This window comes from Pristiophorus japonicus, chromosome 12, assembly GCF_044704955.1.
Source record: "Pristiophorus japonicus isolate sPriJap1 chromosome 12, sPriJap1.hap1, whole genome shotgun sequence".
Taxonomy (NCBI): domain Eukaryota; kingdom Metazoa; phylum Chordata; class Chondrichthyes; family Pristiophoridae; genus Pristiophorus; species Pristiophorus japonicus.
This window is the reverse complement of record NC_091988.1, coordinates 176,937,614-176,958,302: the sequence shown is the minus strand read 5'-3', so window position 1 is coordinate 176,958,302 and position 20,689 is coordinate 176,937,614. Positions and strand designations below refer to the sequence as shown.

General features: G+C 43.7%; 1 protein-coding gene and 1 pseudogene across 3 annotated transcripts in view; one reads left to right on the top strand and one right to left on the bottom strand.

Moving 5' to 3' along the window:
- Window positions 1-20,689, top strand: part of nol4lb (nucleolar protein 4-like b) — a 322,631-nt gene that overhangs the window by 112,019 nt on the left and 189,923 nt on the right. The window lies entirely within an intron of this gene.
- LOC139277813 (5S ribosomal RNA) lies at window positions 8,489-8,603 on the bottom strand (annotated as a pseudogene).

The window sequence follows — 20,689 nt, the reverse complement described above, 5'->3', positions numbered from 1 at the left end:
CGTTCCCACGTACATGCGCTGTGACGCACAGTCACGGGAAGCCTCAGGCTCGGAAGTTCCAACGGGCGCAGCAGCAACAGGTAAGTGCGCATCTTTTTTCTCTTTTTCTGTCGTTTGCCCGCGGGAAGAGCTTGGAACGGAATTTCAGGGCCAATGTTTCAGAACTGGAAAAAGTTAGAGATGTAACAGGTTTTAAGCAAGTGCAGGGGCAGGGGAAGAGAGGTGGGGAGGAAAGAACAAAAGGGAAGGTCTGTGATCGGGTAGAAGGTAGGAGAGATAAAATGACAAAAAGGATGATGGTGCAAAGCAAAATGAGATGGCAATGGGACAAGTAAAGAAACAAAAGATGCGTCTAGAAGAGGTGCAAATGGGAATAGCAGCATCATTACCAACAGCTGCTGTCCGAAAAAATGGGGGCATTGGTTATGATCTTAAAGTGTTGAACTCAATGTTGAGGCTGTAAAGTACCTAATCGAAAAATGAGGTGCTGTTCCTTAAGTTTTCATTGAGCTTCATTTTTTCAAAGCCGCAAAGATCTGGCAGGAAAAGTGAACTTTGCTGAAGTCTTGGAAAAGGATACAGTTTTGGCCCTGAGGAGAGAGTGGCTTGCTGAACAGCGGACTCTCTTTTACCAAAATGGGCTTCGGAGACATTCTGCTGCAGCCTCAAGGTCTACCAACACCCATTTCCTAATGGTCCCAGGAGTTGGCAGCAGTTGCTATTTATGAGCCCAACATTGCCCAAGCCGTTTTTTTCGGCACACTGAGCTGAAGTGCGCCGACTTTGTGCGCTGGAAAGGGCACCGGAAAAAAGGGGCCCCATCCTGGCCGCTCTTCGGAGTCCCCGGAGTCGTGGCGTGGAGACTGAAGGGGGGGGGGGAGGGGCGGAGCAACAGGCCACGCAGAAAGCACTGCCGGCACCTGCACTCATGCTCAGTGAGGGCTGCGCGCATGCTCCTACCCTCCCAGCGCGTCCTGTGGGCTGTGAGCAGGACCCAATGCTCGCAGCCCCTATCCCCGGCCGAAGGGACGGCAGATCTCGCCGCACCCTATCCCCGGCCGAGTGGCCTCCCGCACCGGCCGGCCGGCTCGCTGAGTTCCCGGGCGAGGTCGGACTTCGATTTTATTTTTTATTTAGTGGTTGTGTGTGCTTGAGGGTTTTGATTGGGGGGTGGGGAGGAGGAGGAGAATTTTGATGGGGGTGGGGGTGGGAGGGGGAGATAAAGAGAGTATTGGGAGGGGGGGAGGAGAAAGAGTGTATTGGGGGGTGGGGAGGAGGACAGTTTTCGAGGTGGGGGGGGAAAAAGAGTGTTTGGGGTGGGGGGGGGGTAAAGAGAAAGAGTGTTTTGTATACCAGCCTCTCTCTCTCCCTCTCTCTCTCCCTCCCTCTGTCTCTCTCTCTCCCTCCCTCTGTCTCTCTCTCCCTCCCTCTCTCTCTCTCTCTCTCTCTCTCTCGCTCTCTCTGGCTACCCCTCCCCTGTGACTTCGCGGCCAGCAGCTCACATTTCTCCGGTAGGATTTACTTCATTTTTATTAGTATTTTAATTGTTTGAGCTTTTCCTTGCAATGTTTGGTGCTTGGTTGTTGAGGTCCTCTCCAGTTCCCTTCCCTCCCCTATACCTGCCCTAATGTCTGCCAAATGTGCGCTGCTTTTTCTTCACTACCCATAAGGTTTTTCACAGCTGGCCACATACGCTGACCTAAATCGATTTGGAGTGAGTTTTTGCTGGCCAAAGTGGCATAAATGGCCAAAACTGGCGTAATTCTCTGGGAACGTCCCCTTTTGGGGAAAAAAAACTGACCTAAAAAAAAATCGTACCTAACTGACTTACTCTGAAGCAAATCTTTTGGGGAAAATGGCATTTTTTAACTTGCGACAGAAAAAACAACTTACTCCAAAAAAAATTGATGCGAGTCATGGCCAAAGTTGGGCCCTATGGGGTCAAGTTTTGGGCCGCGCCTAGAACGGCGCAGCCCCACAAGCCACGCCTGATTTCTGTGCTCAAAAGCGCGCCTAAAACTTACCTCGGTTTCTCCCCGCTGCTGGAATGTTCCAGGCCCTTGGCGCAGCGCAGCACAAACTGTGGGGGGCAGAGCCAGGTCCCAGCGCTGAAAACAGTGCCGGGACCTCTGCACATGCGTGCTAGTGGGAGGGGCCCGAAGCACACCGCCCGGACGAATGGGCTCAATGGGGTGGTGAAGATCGGACTCGGGCCTCCCTCTTCTTCAGCTCCTGCTCCGGCTCCCTCCCCCCCCCCCCCCACCCCCCGCACCCCTTTCAGGTCCGCTGCCTGCCGCTCTCCCCCCTCCGTTCAGCTCCCGCTCTGGCTCTTCCTCCACCCTACCCACTCCCCCCCCCCCCCCCCGCCCCCCCCACTTCAGGTCCGGTCCACTCCTCCCCCCCCCCCTTTCCGTTCAGCCGTTCCCCCTCCCTTCACGTCCTCGGTGGGGCCCGCCCGCCCGACATCTTGCTGGGGCGGGCCCCGCCCGAAGTCTTCAGCCTGGCTTCCTCTCATCGGCCAAGCCCATTCAGCCTTCCCCCCCCCCCCCTCCCTCCTCGCCTCCTCTCTCCCTCCCTCCCCTCCCTCCCTCCTCTTCTCTCCCTTCCTCCTCTTCTCTCCCCCCTTCCTCCCACCACCCCTCGCTGTCAGAAACCGAAAGAGACACTGACAGAGAGAGAGAAAGACAGAGAGACACTGACAGAGAGAAAGACATTGGCCGAGACAGAGAGAAAGACACTGGGGGGGCCCCGTCCCAGCACGCTGTTGGAGGGCTGCAGTCGGTGAGTAGAAACTTAATTTTTTATTTATTGATTTTTTTAAAAAAAATGTAAATTTTGATTGATTTATTGATTTATTTATCATTTATTATTGATGATGGCTCTTTATTTGTAAAAGTGATGTGTTTCATGTTTGTAAACTTCCCTCCCCCCCCCCCCCCCACCCCATCTCTCGTTCCTTACGCCTGATTTTCTAAGTGTCGGCAAGGTTTTTCTGAGCCTACAAAAATCTACACTTACTCCATTCCAAGTTCGTTTGGAATAAGTTTTTACTGCCTAAACTTTCAAAACAGGTGTGAGTGGCCGGACACGCCCCTTTTTGGAAAAAAAATTTGTTCTAAAATGAAACTGTTCTAACTCACTAGAACTGGAGCAAACTAAATGCCGATAATTGCAATTTCTAAGATACTCCATTCTAAACTAGTTGCTCCAAAAAAACAGGAGCAACTCAGACCGAAACTTGACCCTTGTGTGTGGGCATCTTCCCTGCTGAGGTAGGTGGAGGCTGGGGGGGTGGGAAGAAAATTATGGTGATGCTGGTGGTGGTAGACTCACCCGCCTAATTTTCTACCACTATATTACCTGATGTTGATGATTTAGCACCAGAATCTCCAGTCCATTATCTTTATTGATTCTGTTCTGTTGATCATTAATTATTTTATAATTTTCAAAATTTCCTGTTGAGTTGTATCTGGTTTACATGGATTTCACAGAATGTCATACAGGTGTGAAATTTTGGAGTGCAAACAGAAATGATGACTAATGCCATCTGGAGTACACATTTAAACTTAAAAGTAGGTTTTACTATTCTTTGTAGAGGGTTAGACAGCATGACTACATTTTATTCTACATTTTATTATTTTAACGTGTGCAAATCTAAACTGATTTGTAAATTAAATTGAATACCAAAGATGTGGTAAAGCTAGGATATTTTGAAAGGGATGTTTTGATAGCCCACTATCTGAAATAAAGCAAGAAATTTCTTGCCCATTACGTAAAATCTATTGTGGGCCAAAAGTGCGCACTGGCCCGGTGAGGCCTGGTAAAAGCTGGTTTTCGGGCGCAATGCGCATGCAGCGAAAACCAGCTTTTCCAATCTGTCAAGATTTCTAAAGACAGATCCTCCGCATCCCCGGGAGAAGGATATCTACGCAGGAGAGATTGGGCTATTTGCCCAACTCATGCCCAGTGAATGTCATTCAAAGTTTTACGCCGGTAAAAGCAGGCGCAAAGCTTACTTTACCAGCATAAGAGTTTTAAAACATATAAAAATTAAATTTAAACACTCATTTTTATATTAAAAGCTCTGTCCATTAAGGTAAGTTTATTTTTAACACAAAAAGAATTCCAAAAAATATATTTTTTTCTAAAACATTTAATTACATTTAATTTCAATTAATTTTGAATATGTAAAGCGTTTTATTTATTTTTTATGCTGTGTTTCGATGTTTTAGGGGGTTTTCTCATTGATAGTAATGGGAGTCCATACAGAGCTTCCATTTTTATCAATGAGAATACTGCATAGTGATTGGTGGTTCAGACCCACGTGACTCCAGCTTGTATGTATGTACATGAAAGGCATCTCCCCATGTGCTATGCAACGAATCTAGGCCTCCAACCGGGATCTCTATGTTCCTCTGGGACCATTTTAGATGTTACACTGCAGAATGCAATCATCTGACAGAATAATTATGTAGTATATGTAACTGATTAAAACAAATATAACAGCCAAAGATCCACATTGATATTATAGCTTGATAAGAGTTGGAAAATAACCATAATGTGGGAGGTATTCCCAGGTCTCGTGTGGACAATGATAGTCCTTTAATGGGACAGCCATGAGGAGCACTTGGGAAAACACCTAAAAAAAAATGATAACAGCTGTTCAGGAAATAGGAAAAGGAGAAACCAGAATTTTGTTTGCTGTGTAATTACACCTTTTTATTCTTTTAAACAATATATTTTTAATTCTAGTTGTATTCTACATGACAAATTATCATGCCTGTGCATTCATATTCTACTTCATGTCTGATGAGGATAAACAATGAATCACAATAACTTTATGGTTCTATAAAAGGTTCTGTTTGGAACAAACTGATTTTGTATTATAAATTATAGACAGCCACATTGAGTATGTGCCATTGTTTTCTCTAAATGAGCCACCTAGTCTAATCCTACTTGTTCCCCAAAACCTTTAATATTTAACATTTTAAAGCAATCATCTAATTCTTAATTAAAATAATTTATGGACTCTGCTTTAAGAATGATTTGTAGTTACAGATTCTACATTCTACTCATCCTGTATGTTGAATACTTCAAATGCAGTCTTAACTAAGGACTTATACAAGCTCCAAATTACCTCTTTACTCCCAAGACCTTTGCCAGTACTGCTCTGCATCTGGACTACTGAGCACATCCTCTGATGATTTTGTTCTTTAAGCACCTTAAGACCTTATTCTATAAATGAAAGTTGTTGTTTTGATAAATTGGTTTCTTACCCTTTGCACCTTCCCATGATGGGAGAAATTACACAAAAATTAGCCCAATACTCCGTTGTTTATCCCATAGATAATGCAGCTCCCTAAATCAGCACTCTTTACAGAAAAAAGCCAAAGCAGTGATTACTCAAACCTTTTTGAAGCTCCCTCTCCTCTGTGCCCCGTGCACCTTACAAGTAATAATGTCTAATTTCTAGGAAAATAATAAAACCTTAATAAGATCATAATTTTTCCAAATGAAATGCTGCTCTTAAGAAGGAATGGGTTTCCCGAGGGACCACAAAAGCATAGATTAGATTGGTTTATCTGCTGGATGTGATATTATAGCAGGACTACAGTAAATGATTGGATAGAAACCAAAATAAGATGGACTTCATTTTAAGAAACTTAGTTATTACAAACTTTATGTTCTAGCAAACATTTCTCAAGGGCCTGATAGAATTTCCATTAAAGGCTAATTATTGTCTTGCGTAGAAGCATGATACTGCAATTGGAGATGCGATTATCTCCCCAACTGTGCCTGGAAATATTTTTTTTTAAGGTTTTTTTAAAGAAAACTAAAATTAATTGGAAAATGTGTTATAGTTGACAATATTGTGCCATTGTAGATTAGCTGTTCAGTTCAAAACATGACTAAATGAAAAATCACCTTTGTGGCAATAATGCCCCAGTAAAGACAGGAATAGTATTTTCAGTAAAAGAAAGCTGAAATAACTCTCTGTTTTGATAAACAGAATCCCCTGTATCTCAGTTTATTCTGCAAACACACAAAGATCGGTAAAAGGCTTTTTGCTCTAATGCCATTCTCCATCTGTACTCCTTTGTTTGCAGAAAAAAAAGTTACAGAATATCACTTTTACACATGTTGTAATGTGATACAAATGTGCAAAATGAATTTTCCTGTTTTTTTTTAAAAAGATTAAGAGGAAAGGACAGGATTCAGAAGGCAAAAAGTAATCAATAATATGTTACTGTCTCAAAGAGTATTACAAAGTCAGGAGCCCGGATTTTAACTCCCAGTGGGAGCTGTGCGACTGGTGCCTAAAGCCGATGGGAAACTATCCAGCCTCCCGAGCATGAGTCCTGGGCGATTTAAACTCCCAGTACTCATCTGCATGGGCCCCGTCAGTCTCCTACCTGAACATGGCAGGAAGCACTAGCTGGCCAGCAAGCGGGGTTTTGGGCGGCAGGAGTTGGTCAACGTGGACCCAAAGAAACAGTCCCCAGCAGGTAAGTGCTTCGGAGGGTGAATCGGGAGGGTGTCAGGGGAGGGGGAGGGAAGCCTGGGGCTGGGGAGGCCCACAAGGAAACACATTTTTAAAAAGTTACTTGCATGTCTGGCTCTCTTTTGACCTTAGATCCACTTAGTGTCAACTTGGCTTGGCGAGGAAGTCACATTGGCTTTCCTTGCAGGCCTCGGATTAAAATTACAATCCAAGCCCGTTACGTCATTGGATACCGATCTGCATATTTAAAGAAAGACTCACTTCCTTCCAGTGGGTGGCCCTGATCACCTGTTCAAAAAAGCAGGTTAAAATTGGATCCCATTGGAAGACAAAGGGATGGGGTTAACTGTCTGCCACCTGGTTTCGCTATGTTGTCAGGATTAAAATCTTTTAAGTTGTTTCTCCAAAGAGATTCATTTGTTTTTAATTGCCTCATTTGCTCCCCAAGCTGTACCCAAACTAAGAGGGTACCTGTTCCCATGTCTTTGTCAATGGTGCCAGGAGGTTAAGAAGAATGGTCCAAGATGTCTCCGTTATTCCCCCTCCCCCAAAAATGAAGGTGTACTCTTCACGTGCTAAAGTCTTCTGATCGGCACCAGTGTGTCTACCATTCGATAGCAGAATATATTGGGATGCCAATATATTGTACCACTGTACCACTCTGAAAGCAACCAACATTTTTTGTATGTTGGAATTCTTTTTTAGAATGTATTATGCTTGCAAATTAAACTTACTGTCTAATAGAGACTGAAGCAATGGAGGCTATACAGTATGTGAATACATCTATTATCATCATTGTGCAGAGACAAATGAGATATAGTATACTGATAGCCAACACACGAATTTGGAAAAGTCGCTGATTATTATTTTATAAATCAATGAAGGCTGTCCTAGTATCTGCCCTCCAAATGTTTGTTCCCAGTATCTAAATGGTTTGAGATGCTACGATTTTGAAATAGAAATTGATGAATGTAAGAGAATTCAGCATGTGCATGAAAAAAAACCTCCAGTACCTCTTGCCTTTAATGCTGTCTTGCAATATTTTCAAATTTAATAGTCAGAAGTCTCTTTGTCATTATAATTATTAGTTGCCTCCAGTGAAAAGGCCCTGCTCTAACTTAGTCACGAAGCTTAATATCACAGGATGCTACTGCACCTCATTGAGTTTCCCGAGCCATGGGAGTTATCTTTCATTATGCAGTGTGCTTAGAGCTCCAAAGATTAAGTTAGAAATACATATAGAGCCCCCTCACATTTCAACTTTTTTTTTTTACCTGGTCAATTTGTAGTGATCAAAACTTTTAATGAACAACTAATTTTCACTGCCTTTACTGTGTCACGGCCATCTACATTAGTGACCTTTCTATATGATACTTCTTTTCAGTGTTGCCTTCCTCCCATACACACAGACAAACACACACAAACCAACACACTTTTTCCTTATACACTCACATGCAATCTAACATGCACACAACCTCACAATCACACACAATTCCTAAAACAGCAGTGTCCTTTTCCAACACTTTTAACTGCTGATAGATACTCTAATTTCATACGTGGCAGAAATTATGCCATGGGAGAAAAATTTGGGAGCAGCCATTTTTGGGCATCTCACCAGCACAGTGTTAACAATGCTCAAATGACACAAAGATTAGTGGGAAAGCGGGTTGTGTAGAGGACACAGAGAGGCTGCAAAGAGATTTAGATAGGTTAAGCGAATGGGCTAAGGTTTGGCAGATGGAATACAATGTCGGAAAATGTGAGGTCATCCACCTTGGGAAAAAAAAACAGTAAAAGGGAATATTATTTGAATGGGGAGAAATTACAACATGTTGCGGTGCAGAGGGACCTGGGGGTCCTTGTGCATGAATGATATTCAAAGTGGAGGATCGAGTTACTTTATTTGCAGCTGGTGTATTTGGTGACCGCTTTCGTCCCTTCGGAGACGGCGTGCTTGGCCAGTTCCCCCGGCAGTAGCAGGCGGATATCCTACTGCACCTAATATTCCCAGGCGGTCTCCCATCCAAGTACTAACCAGGTCTGACTCTGCTTAGCTTCCGAGATCAGACGAGATCGGGCGTTTTCAACTGTGGCCGTAGGCTCCTTGTGCATGAAACTCTTTTTGGGAAAACTCCAATTGACCTTCATCACCACAAGGATTCACTTGTAGTGAATAGTGCTTATGGTCACTGAGGAACACAGAATGATTAGTTGTGCAACATGAATGACTCTGAGGGGGCATGAATCCCAAAAAGTTAGTTTGCAGGTGCTGCAGGTAATCAGGAAGGCGAATGGAATGTTGGCCTTCATTGCGAGAGGGATGGAGTACAAAAGCAGGGAGGTCCTGCTGCAACTGTATAGGGTATTGGTGAGGCCGCACCTGGAGTACTGCATGCAGTTTTGGTCACCTTTCTTAAGGAAGGATATAATAGCTTTGGAGGGGGTACAGAGACGATTCACTAGGCTGATTCCGGAGATGAGGGGGTTACCTTGTGATGATAGATTGAGTAGACTGGGTCTTTACTCGTTGGAGTTCAGAAGGATGAGGGGTGATCTTATAGAAACATTTAAAATAATGAAAGGGATAGACAAGACAGAGGCAGAGAGTTTTTTTTCCACTGGTTGGGGAGACTAGAACTAGGGGGCACAGCCTTAAAATACGGGGTAGCCAATTTAAAACCGAGTTGAGAAGGAATTTCTTCTCCCAGAGGGTTGTGAATCTGTGGAATTCTCTGCCCAAGGAAACAGTTGAGGCTAGCTCATTGAATGTATTCAAGTCACAGATAGATAGATTTTTAACCAATAAGGGAATTAAGGGTTACGGGGAAAGGGCGGGTAAGTGGAGCTGAGTCCACGGCCAGATCAGCCATGATCTTATTGAATGGCGGAGCAGGCTCGAGGGGCTAGATGGCCTACTCCTGTTCCTAATTCTTATGTTCTTATGTTCTTATGTGAGGTCTGATGGCTCCCAGATCTGGGGCGTTGGAGCTCATCATGTAGATGGCGTTGTGGCAGGAGCCCGCACAGGTTAGTGCTGCAATTTCCAGGTAAGTGATCGGGTTGGATTGCGAGCATCTGGAGGATGAGGCTGTTTGGCCACTGGAGTCTTGCACCAAAGCTCAATCCAACCTCACTTGATAACCATACACATGTTCCGTTCACTGAATAAAAATTTGGAGTGGGAACGCTGGCTAATTTTCACCTGCTCAAACTGCATCATTTTAGATTTCCATTCAGTGGAAAGTATAGGTTTTAATAAAATTCAAAACAGATACCCTGATTGGTCAAGTCTTAACCAGGCTGTTAGATGAACCACCTCTTACTGATATAGCGATCCTAGCTCAGGGTTGGTATTATGGAGCTCACTGGTGAAATCTAACCTGTTTCACAAAGTATGTCTGCTAGTGTGAAGGCAGAATTTATGGTGAATTTAGAAAAACCATCCCATCCTCCCAGTTAAAGAAAGCACTATGGTAGTAGAATGGTTGAATTGCACACTTGCAAGGGGAAGACCATAACACAATTATTTAAAAAAAAATTTAAATTCTGTCATTAATGATCCTGAATTCTATTTGTTAAAAAAAAATTTAATTGACTACAATCATAGGCCAGACCATAAAGCAGTCCAATTTCAAACTACTTATTGGTTGAGTTTAAAATAATAATAATAGTTTGCATTAATGTTTTGGGCAAGAAGGCCTTAGAATTGGTTTTAACAACTTCGGACCTTAACTACAGCTCCCATTTTCTCTCTGGTAGTAGTGCTGGCAATGAGTGATAGGTGTGCTGACATTTCTGGGGATCTGGGGGAGGGAGCAGGTTGGTATTTGGGCTATGGACCCCTCAACTGAACACTACTGGCGGGAGGTTTTTCACGGATGCTACTTAACCGGCTGAGTATTTCCAGCCTTTTCTGTTTTTACTTTTAGGTTGTGCACAACTCCAGTTATACTGTCACTTTTTTATTTCTGCAAAATGGAAACCACAAAAGTGACAATATTACTGTACTCTGTCACATGTTTTTAAATTGACCAATGAGCAAGGGAGTTCTGCTGGTATCATGGCCAATATTTATCCCTCAATCAATACCACTAAAACCAAATTAGCACATTGCTGTTTGTGGAACCTTGCTATGCACAAATTGGTTCCTGTGTTTGCCTACATTATTATAGTGACTCCCTTCAAAAGTACTTAACTAGCTGTAATGTACTTTGGGAGGTCCCAAGGCTGTGAAAAGCACTGTATTTCTTAAAATTCATGCAGATGTTACTTTGCACATCTGACTCACACTGTCTTAGTCACCCAGTTCAGTCTCAGTTGACTAACAACTGAGATTTAGTGAGTATGGATCCTCTGTCATTTACAACACCCATGTGATACACATCCATCTTCTAGTTTGCTGCTCTGTCTTTGCTCAGTGATCGTGAGTGATGGCTAGTGACTTTCAGTCAATCGCTTTTCTTCCACTCTGTACCTCATCCGTCACAGTGGCCTAGTTTAATGTGACACAAACTCTGGCAAGGCGTCAACACGCTCCAGGGAGAAGTGAGAAAGAGAGAAAATTGGTGTGAGAGGGACAAAAAAGACACGTCAGATTGCTTTGCCACCTTATTTAAATTGGAGGCCTTTTGTAGTAATGTAGCACTTAGGAAAAGAATGTAAGCCTGTTACCTACTATGCTGTGTCTCCATTTCAGAAAAACTACAAAGAAAAACCTGTGTGCCTTTGGCATCAACTAACTACAAGCCATTCATTCTGTGAATTTGATTCAGGGTATGTAGTTTTGAGTTACATCAAAATGAATTTTATTTAAATTTATTATAAAATTTCAGTGAGAATAATGCCCAGTATTGACCAAATTCAAGCTGAAATGGGCTGGACTGGGGAACTGCACTAAACAGAACTTCAAAACCAAGTTAGACCAATTTTTGTCAATTTGCTTGAGCTAAGGAAAATATGAACTTTTGCCTGCTCAGTTTATAGTTTCTGCAGAAATCAAAAGGCTTCGGGGGCAAAATTGCCCTGGGCCTGGGATTTCCTGCACCTGGCGCAGAAATCCTGCCCCAGCTGCTGAATTGGGCCTACCGCGTGCTCCACTTCTTTTGGGCCGGGACCAGCAGCGCTAACAGGGCGAGTAATGCAGCGCTACGCGGTAACAGGCTTCAGCGTCCCTCTCCTTTGCTTAAAAGAGAGGAGCAAGGTAGGTTTGCATGCACCAGATGCAGACTGCTTGCATTCGCCTTTACCCACACAGCCAGTGTATAGACCAAGACACACTTGCCCTGGAGTGTCTGAAGACAACTGCCTTTACAAGCTCTGCTTTGCCAGGGACACAGTGACAGAGTTGTGCCATCTCCTGGAAGCTGACCTCCAGCCAATGGCAGATAAGGTCACTAGAGTCATGAATATTTATGCCTCATTCCAAGCTATCTCAGGGGGTGTCAACAACATCATTCAGCCTTCAGTACGCACAGCCATCAAATGATCACTGATGCTGTGTGCATCAGTTCAAACGCCTTGATCACCTATGCCCTTGCAAAAACAGCAACAGAACGAGAGGAAACTTCAATTTTTTCACATTACAGGATTCTCCAAAGTATTGGATGTTACTGATGGTATTCATGTGGCCATCTAAACCCTACACACAATGCTATGGCTTCATGAAATGTAAGGAGTTCCACTTTATTAATGTGCAGCTGAGAAAAGTGCAGCAGCATAGGATCATGTTGATCAGTGCCCAATTTCTAGGCAGCAGTCATAATTCCTTCATTTTGTGACAATCCTCTGTGCCTGTGCTGTTTGATGGAGAAGGAAGACTAGAAGGATAGCTCCTAGAAGGCCAAATTACCATCTTCACCCCTGGCCATTGGAGGGAGCAGCGTGCGTCGGCCCGGCCTGGAAATTGGCGTGGTCCTGGCCTGCAAGACCATCAGCTGGCCGGGGCCACTGCAGGGAGCAGCGTGCGACAGCATACCACTGCAGGGAGCAGCGCGTGCTGCTGCATGAGGGCGACAACTACGAAGCCAGGTCGCTGATTGCAGTGCCGGCAGGCACAACAGGAGGGGTGAAGGAGCAGCAAGAGTCCGTAGAGGGAAGTGACCGGGTCTCAGGAGAGGCGTGAATCTGGGGCCCAGAAGAGGCGAGGGCCCAGGGGCAGCATGGTCCAGCCCACACTGTGATATATGTGCGCGCTCGGACTGTGCAACAGAACTGGTCTCCAGTTAGTCTTGGGTAATCCTTGCCACTGGACCAAGACCTGGCTCTGTCAAGCCCGTGTGGTGGCTGGTGTGCAATGGCCACCACACGTTAAAAAAATCCAAGCACAGGCACCTTCCACCCTTCACGATGTAGTTCGGGATCTGGAATATTAAGTCCTTCATTGAAACACCTGTGAACTCACCCCTTTTTGGCGTGGAAGCAAGTCATCCTCGCTTCGAGGGACTGCCTATGATGATGATGATGATGACAATAGTACAACTGCCGTGAATGCCAGCTGAGCAAAGATATAATGATAGGGCTACAAATTCGATGCATTTGTGCCTCCCATTAGTGCCCCTGGGAGGCGCTAACAGGGCACAAATGCCTTACTGCCCAGGTGCGACGCCAGCCACGGCTACCGCCATATTGGGTGTGAATTTAGCGGTGGCGCTATGGCGTTGAGTCCCGATCTGTTTCCGGGGATCATGACGTCACCACTCTGCGCATCGCCCCGTTGGTGCCCCGGCCCCGAAATTCACTTTCATTCCCTGCAGCAGCGCCGGGTGAAAGTACCGACAGCTGCAAAAGGTACGGATCAAGCAGCCAGCTGATACCGGGGCAATGAAAGGCGAGGTGGCCGATGAAAAAATAAAACTTGGTTTTTCCGCCGCTGCTCCATTTTCTTTCGGGGTCGTGTCCCGATCGCTCAGCCCGACACTCTGTTTGACCCCCACTCTATGGTGGTCTGGTAGGTCCCTTTTTCATTTGCATAGGCAGTGTTGGTCCTTCCCATTGAATGAGGGAAGGGCCCCTTGGATGCAGCAGCGCTGCATGGCCCAGTGTGCAGCATTGCTGAGGCGTCCACCCCATTAGCGCTCCAAGAAGGAAGTGGAACGCTAAGTCTCGCGACTCCCAATTGTTACTGCTCCCAAATGGGGTGACAATGAATTTCACCCCTTAAGTCTACTATTAGCTAAGCATCTTGAAGCAGTACCTAAGATGGCTTGTCAGGTCAGGAGGGTATTATAGTACAGCACCACCATGGTCTCTAGAATTATTGTCTATTGCATGGTACACAATTTTCCATCCAAAGAAGTCTAACCATGAAGTAGATGGAGCATCAGGAAGCCTACCTGCACCCCATCACGCTATGCAAAATAACATATTTTGTGAGTTTCCATTCCTGGTGTGCAGGCTCGCTAGCATTAAGTGAAGGTTGGAAAATCAGGAGTCCTATCTCTGTCACATTCAAATAATTATCTCTCATTCTGTTCCCTTGTATCTATGACTTTTATCTTTTGCAATCAGTACAAAACTGTATGTACCCGCTTTACATAAAATGGTGTTGAATGAAGAGCTGTTTCACAAAAATCCCAATTTGATGTGCTTGAACTCTGAAGCTGACCTGGACTCTTGTTCTCTTGTACCATATTGACATCCATACAGAACCACACCTCGCATATAAATTCCACACCATCAACTCAACCAATTTTTTCTGTCATTGTGCATCAATACTGTATATTCCATGAAAGGTTTAGATAGATTAAATAAATAGAAACTGTTTCCAATGGCTGAAGGGTCGATAATCAGAGGACACAAATTTAAGGTGATTGGCGTAAGAATCAGAGATGACATGAGGGAAAACTTTTTTACGCATTGACTGGTTAGGATTTGGAATACACTGCCTGATAGGGTGGTAGAAACAGATTCAATAGCTGTTTTCAAAAGGGAATGGATAAATACTTGAAAGAGAAAAAAAAGGCAGGATTATGGGGAAAGAACAGGAGAGTGGGACTAACTGATTTGCTCTTTGAAAGAGCCGGCGCAGACTCGATGGGCTGAATGGCCACCTTTGCTGTACTATTCTATGATTCCATAATCATTTCTATCTAACCGAATTGTCGACCAATAGAAGGTAAAGTCTCTTGGTGCTTAAGGAAAGCAATGGGAGGCTACTTGGCTATGGTTCTAATATGGTGCGTTCAGGGGCTTCTCAACAGGACAGTGGAGAAAGCCAGAAGATCATCAGTCTTCTTAGCGGCAACAGTTTTTTTAGGGAAGTTTGTGATAACATTTCTTAGAAAAAAGAAAGACTTGCGTTTACATAGCGCTTTTCACGACTTCCGGACCTCTCGAAGCACTTTACAGCGAATGAAGTACTTTTCAAGTGTAGCCACTGATATAAGGTAGGAAACGCGGCAGCCAATTTGCACACAGCAAGCTCCCACAAACAGAAATGTGATAATGACCAGATAATCTCTTTTAGTGATGTTGATTGAGGGATAAATATTGGCCAGGACACTGGGGATAACTCCCCTGCTCTTCTCCGATAGACCAAGGGATCTTTTTTATTTTATTCATTCCTAGGATGTGGGCATCGCTGGCAAGGCCAGCATTCATTGCCCATCCCTAATTGCCCTTGAGAAGATGGTGGTGAGCCACCTTCTTCCTTCTTGAACCGCTGTAGTCCTTGTGGTGAAGGTACTCCTACAGTGCTGTTAGGGAGGGAATTTAAGGATTTCGACCCAGCGACGATGAAGGAACGGCGATATACTTCCAAGTCAGGATGGTGTGTGACTTGGAGGAGATCGTGAAGGTGGTGGTGTTCCCCTGTGCCTGCTGCCTTTATTCCTCCAGGTGGTGGAGGTAGGTTTGGGAGGTGCTGCCGAAGATGCCTTGGTGAGTTACTTCAGTGCATCTTGTAGATGGTACACATGGTACATCGGTGATGGAGGGAGTGAATGTTTAAGGTGGTGGGTGGGGTGCCAATCAAGCGGGCTGCTTTTGTTCTGGATGATGTCGAGCTTCTTGAGTGTTGTTGGCAAATGGAGAGTATTCCATCACACTCCTGGCTTGTGCCTTATAGACCCAGCTTCTGACCTGTTTTTGTTGCCACAGTAATTATGTGGCTGATCCAGTTAAGTTTCTGGTCAGTGGTGACCCCTAGGATGTTTATGGTATGGGATTCGGCGATGGTAATGTCGTTGAATGTCATGGGGAGGTGGTTAGACTCTCGCTTGTTGGAGATAGTCATTGCCTGGCGCTTGTGTGGCGCAAATGTTACTTACCACTTATCAGCCCAAGCCTGAATGTCGTCCAGGTCTTGCTGCATACGTGCATGGACTACCCCATTATCTGAGGAGTTGCGAATGGCACTGAACACTGCAGTCATCAACAAACATCCCCACTTCTGACTTTTTCCATCCAGATGAGACAGCAGATGGGGCCTCGGTTTAACGGTTCAACCGAAAGATGACATCTCTTAACAGTGCAGCACTCCTTCAGTACTGCAGTGGAGTGTCAGCCTAGATTTTTGTGCTCAAGTCTTTGGAATGGGACTTGAACCCACAACCTTCCGACTCAGAGGCAAGAGTACTACCAACTGAGTGACACTGACAGCAGATTTCTAGTTTTTGTCTTAACTAGGAAGGCATGTGATTTAGGAAGATTTCAGAAGCGGACAATTTGGAGAAAATTAGGAAATAATTTATAGGAAAACAACTCTTAACTTAGAATTACTTTTCATACTAGGATAGTATTTGCTTGATTTACAACTACAAGCATAATATAACAGTGAGCAGGAATATGCAAATTTATGCCTGAACCTATTTTAGTTAAATATTATGAGTATACTACCACAAGGTTTTGAAAATGTGATATGTGACTGGAATGACTGGATTCCATTATTTTACGTCACACAACCAGTCAGCATTATTGAAGATATAATATGAAGGAAGGACAGAAGGCGTTGGGTTGATCATTAGCTAAACTTTTTAAATCTGGTATTCACGGGTACTGCGTTGCTTCTGCCAACTATTTTTTTGCTGAGATGAAACTAAAATACTATTTCAGGTCAGTACTTGTCTGTCTGCTAATTGCAGAATCAGACTTGGAAAATAAGAGTTAACGTTTTGAGGGGAAACTGGCCTGTTTATGTTGATTTACAAAATGTATATAGGCAGTATACAAAATACTAAGCAACTGATGAATTTTCATTTTGATAATCTATTTTATATTGTGAACTGACATCCAAGAAACAATACCTTAATATGATATATGGGAACTGCACTTCTGGCTGCAGGATTGTTTATTTCACCTTAGTCCTGGGGAAGCAGGAGGCAGGGGAAACAGAAGTGCAATAATCTTTACACACCTAACCGGCCCATTGTAACTCATGAGTCTTGCAACATCATAATACCTGTTAAATAGAGGTGAAGACTAGCAGTCAACTTACAGTGTTTATAGAACACTAGGTTGTCGTAGGACATCCAACATTGAAGATTCATGAGAATTATGCCAGAAATGAGAGGTTTTAGTTTTGAAGAAAGGCTCAAAAAATGGGGCTTTTTTATTGGAACTGGGAAGGTTAGTGGGGGACTTAATGGAAATGTTCAAAATTATGCAAGACTTTGAAAGGATAAATTGTGAAAGGTTATTGGCATTGTATCATAATTTTGCTCTGCAGATCTAAGCAAAGAATTTATTTAAACTGTTTCTAATTTTAGTGGGTACACTGAAATTCTTGTACTATATGTACTAAAAGTTTCAGAAGTTGTCCAGTGCTATAAAACTGAACTCCACACAAGTACTTCAATACAAATCCAATTTCCCATGTTATGATATATCAGTACAAGATCAGTCAACACTAGCCAATTCCTGTTATGACTTTCCCCATACTCCATCTCTAATAATATGTTCAAGTATCAATAAGTTCTTTATTGCCAGTAATCATGTTTTTATAGTTGAAATGCGAATTACACAGTACTCTTGTATTCCAGCATTGTGTGCAAAATGGTGTAGGTATATGAAAGACTACTGTTCTAAATTCAACTGGGAAGGGTTGCTTGTATATTGAGTAACGTTCCAATTTAATCTTTGGAATGTTGCTAGTATATTGAAGAATAGTGTTCCAGTTTAATAAGCGTGTCAGACTACTATACCAATTTCAGCTTCAGCATGCTGCCAATATATTGAGGCATACTGCTCCAAATCTATTTGTGGAAAAAATTGTCAAACAGTATATTGAAGAATGTTTGAGTTAATTCTTGGAAAAGATAGCAGTGGTATTCAGTAATTCAGATCCAACTTGATCTTCAAAAGATGCAAGTATGTTGAGGTGTACTGCTCAATTCCATCTGTTAGTTTTGATTTAATCCATTTATTGCTGTGCTATGTCTATGCAGCAATAACACATTTATTTATTGTCATCATCATAGACAGTCCCTCAGAATCGAGGAAGACTTGCTTCCACTCTTAAGGGCCCAAGTTTCGGGTGGAGTTGCTCCAATTTTCTTGGAGCAACTAATTTAGTTTGGAGTATCTTAGAAATCGCAATTCTCGGCACTTAGTTTGCTCCAGTTCTAGTGAGTTAGTTTAGGTTTGTTTTAGTTCAGGTATTTTTTTTTCAAAAGGGGGTGTGTCCAGCCAATTAGGCCTGTTTTGCAAATTTCAGCAGCAAAAACTTACTCCTAACTAACTTAGAATGGAGTAAGTGTCCACTTTTGTAAGTTCTGAAAAACTTTACCTAGAGCTAAGTTCAGTGCAGGCACAGCCAGAGACGGGGGGGGGGGGGGACACATCAATATCAACAGGGGGGGAAGGGAAGTTAGAGGATTTTCCAAAGCACTAAACACCTTCACAATAACATTAAAGAAGCAAAGTACATGTAAAGCACGAAGCACAAAAAGTAATAAGCAATTAATTAATAAAAAATAGAAGAAACCCTGCACCTAAAGCACCAAGACCAAAGTAATAAGCAATCAATCAATAACAAATAAAAAATATAAGTCCTACCTTTATGTGAAGGGAAGATGTTTCTGTCAGCCTCTCTCCGTGTCTCTGTCTCTGTCAGTGTCTCGCTCTCTGTCTCTGTCAGTGTCTCTGTGTTTCTGACAGTGGGGGGGGGGGGGGAGAGGCTGAACGGGAGGGAGGGGGTGAGGCTGAACGTGGGGGTGGGGGGGGGTTGGTGCTGGACGGAGGCTGAACAAATGATTACTGTAATATGCAATTCTGAAAACCTTCAATCTGAATGGCATTTCCTTTGACGAGCAACGAAAAATCTACATAGTCTGCATTATCTTGTTACAGTCACGGTATTCTCCTACATATTAAAGAATGATTTTTCCTACGAGTATATATGAAGGAAACTTTTGGCAGTAGGAAATAACTGAACCATCAGGTCCAATTTTCACACTGCACCATCTGCCAGAAATTTATCTGGGTTCATACTAGATTACTCCGGATGTGACCCAAATATTCTGCAGTCTTAACTGTTTCAATGCCAGGTTTGAAGAAATATTTATCGCAAATGCAATTTATCCAACTTCCATTTCAGGAAATCGCCTGACAAAGAAATTTCCACAAATTGAAGTCGCACACAAATATCTCGACTTCCCCCAATGCAAAAACGCTGAGAAGCAAGGTTTCTTACTAATAGACATCTACAGGATGGAACTCACTGGAAATATAGGGGTTTCCCTCTATCACCTGCACTTTGCAGTTTACACACCCCCGGCTCGGATGACCAATGGCATTGGAAACCCACCCCTCCCCCCCACAAAAATTGTGGATCCATGAATAATCTGGGTTAAGGAAGCCAGTTTCATTGAAGTAAAAATATAGCTAACTGGTTCAGTACAGTTCCACTAATATCCAATGGGTCTCTGCATTCCACTGTTAAGCCCAAAACCTGGCCTTAAAAGTATAGGTCAATACAAGGACACCATTTTGCAGCTTGGGTCTGCCTGCCTGCTCTTTTAGATATAATTCAAAGACAGACTGGGGGAAAAACGCCGTGCTGAGCCATTACGTATGCGCGCACGCTCCAATGCGCATGCGCAACGCTGCCGGCACTCAGAAGAATGCTGATCCCTAGCCCCGCCCCCCTGCTCGCTGCGATCGACTTGCTCCGCCCCAGGGAAACTCCGCTGCGCCACACCATGCTCCAGGACGACCGGAGAATTCCCCGGTAAGATTTCGGCGCCCTTTTTTTCTCAGTTGGTTACGTAAATCATGGAGGTGCTCCGTTTTCAGCTGCATTGGAATCTTGGGCCCTTAGAATGAGTCCTTAGGTGCTGAACAGTCCCATACGAGAGCGACAGTCCCTGCCACAGGTGGGACAGCCATTTATTGTACTTATTAAGGGGAGGGATGTGAGTGCTGAGGAATGAAATCCAGTATCAGCATTAAACACTCCCAAAAAATAAAGTACTGCAGATGCTGGAAATAAAAACAGAAGAGCTGGAAATACTCAGCAGGTCAGGTAGCATTAATGGAGAGAGGAAGGTAGGGTTAATGCTTCAGGTCTTATAACCCGTTGTCAATGGTTAACAGATTTTGCCATCCAGTCCCCCATAATTTACATTTCTATGGCATAATCAAAACAAAACAAGGATTGGATATGTGCACCAGGTCTGTTTAGAGTCTGTAAAGTGAAAGAACAGGTTAACATTTTGTGTGTACATCCTTTGTCAGAACTCAAAATTAATGGAATAAAAGACCCTCTTAATAGGGCTGAACAAAACAAAAAGGAAGAAGTTAAGAACAACAGTAATAATATAAGGAATGTTGATCGTAGTCACAGAGAGAAGTTCATAGGCAAATTAGCCAGCAAAGAGACTTCATGAAAAGAGTTGAAACGTGATGGATAATGTGCTCCTCACTTGCAGGAAAACATCTCAAACTTCTTCACATTGAGGTGGAAAGCTGAACCCGAGAAGAAGAGAAAAAAGTAAAATAGAGACGGGGGTCCTGAAGGCAAAGTTGAAGAGGAGGGTTTTGAGATTTTTAAAAACAGTGAGGAAGGTGGCAAGGCAGAGGATTCTAAGAAGGGAGTTGCAGATGGCAGGAGCATAGTGGCTGGAAGAACAGTTACCAATGATGTAGCAGAGGGAGCAGGACATACAGATCTGATTAAGGTTAGCAAAGGCATAAAAAGTACAAAGAAAGCACTGGGGTTCATTTCTAGATGAGAAGTTATGTTAAACGTAT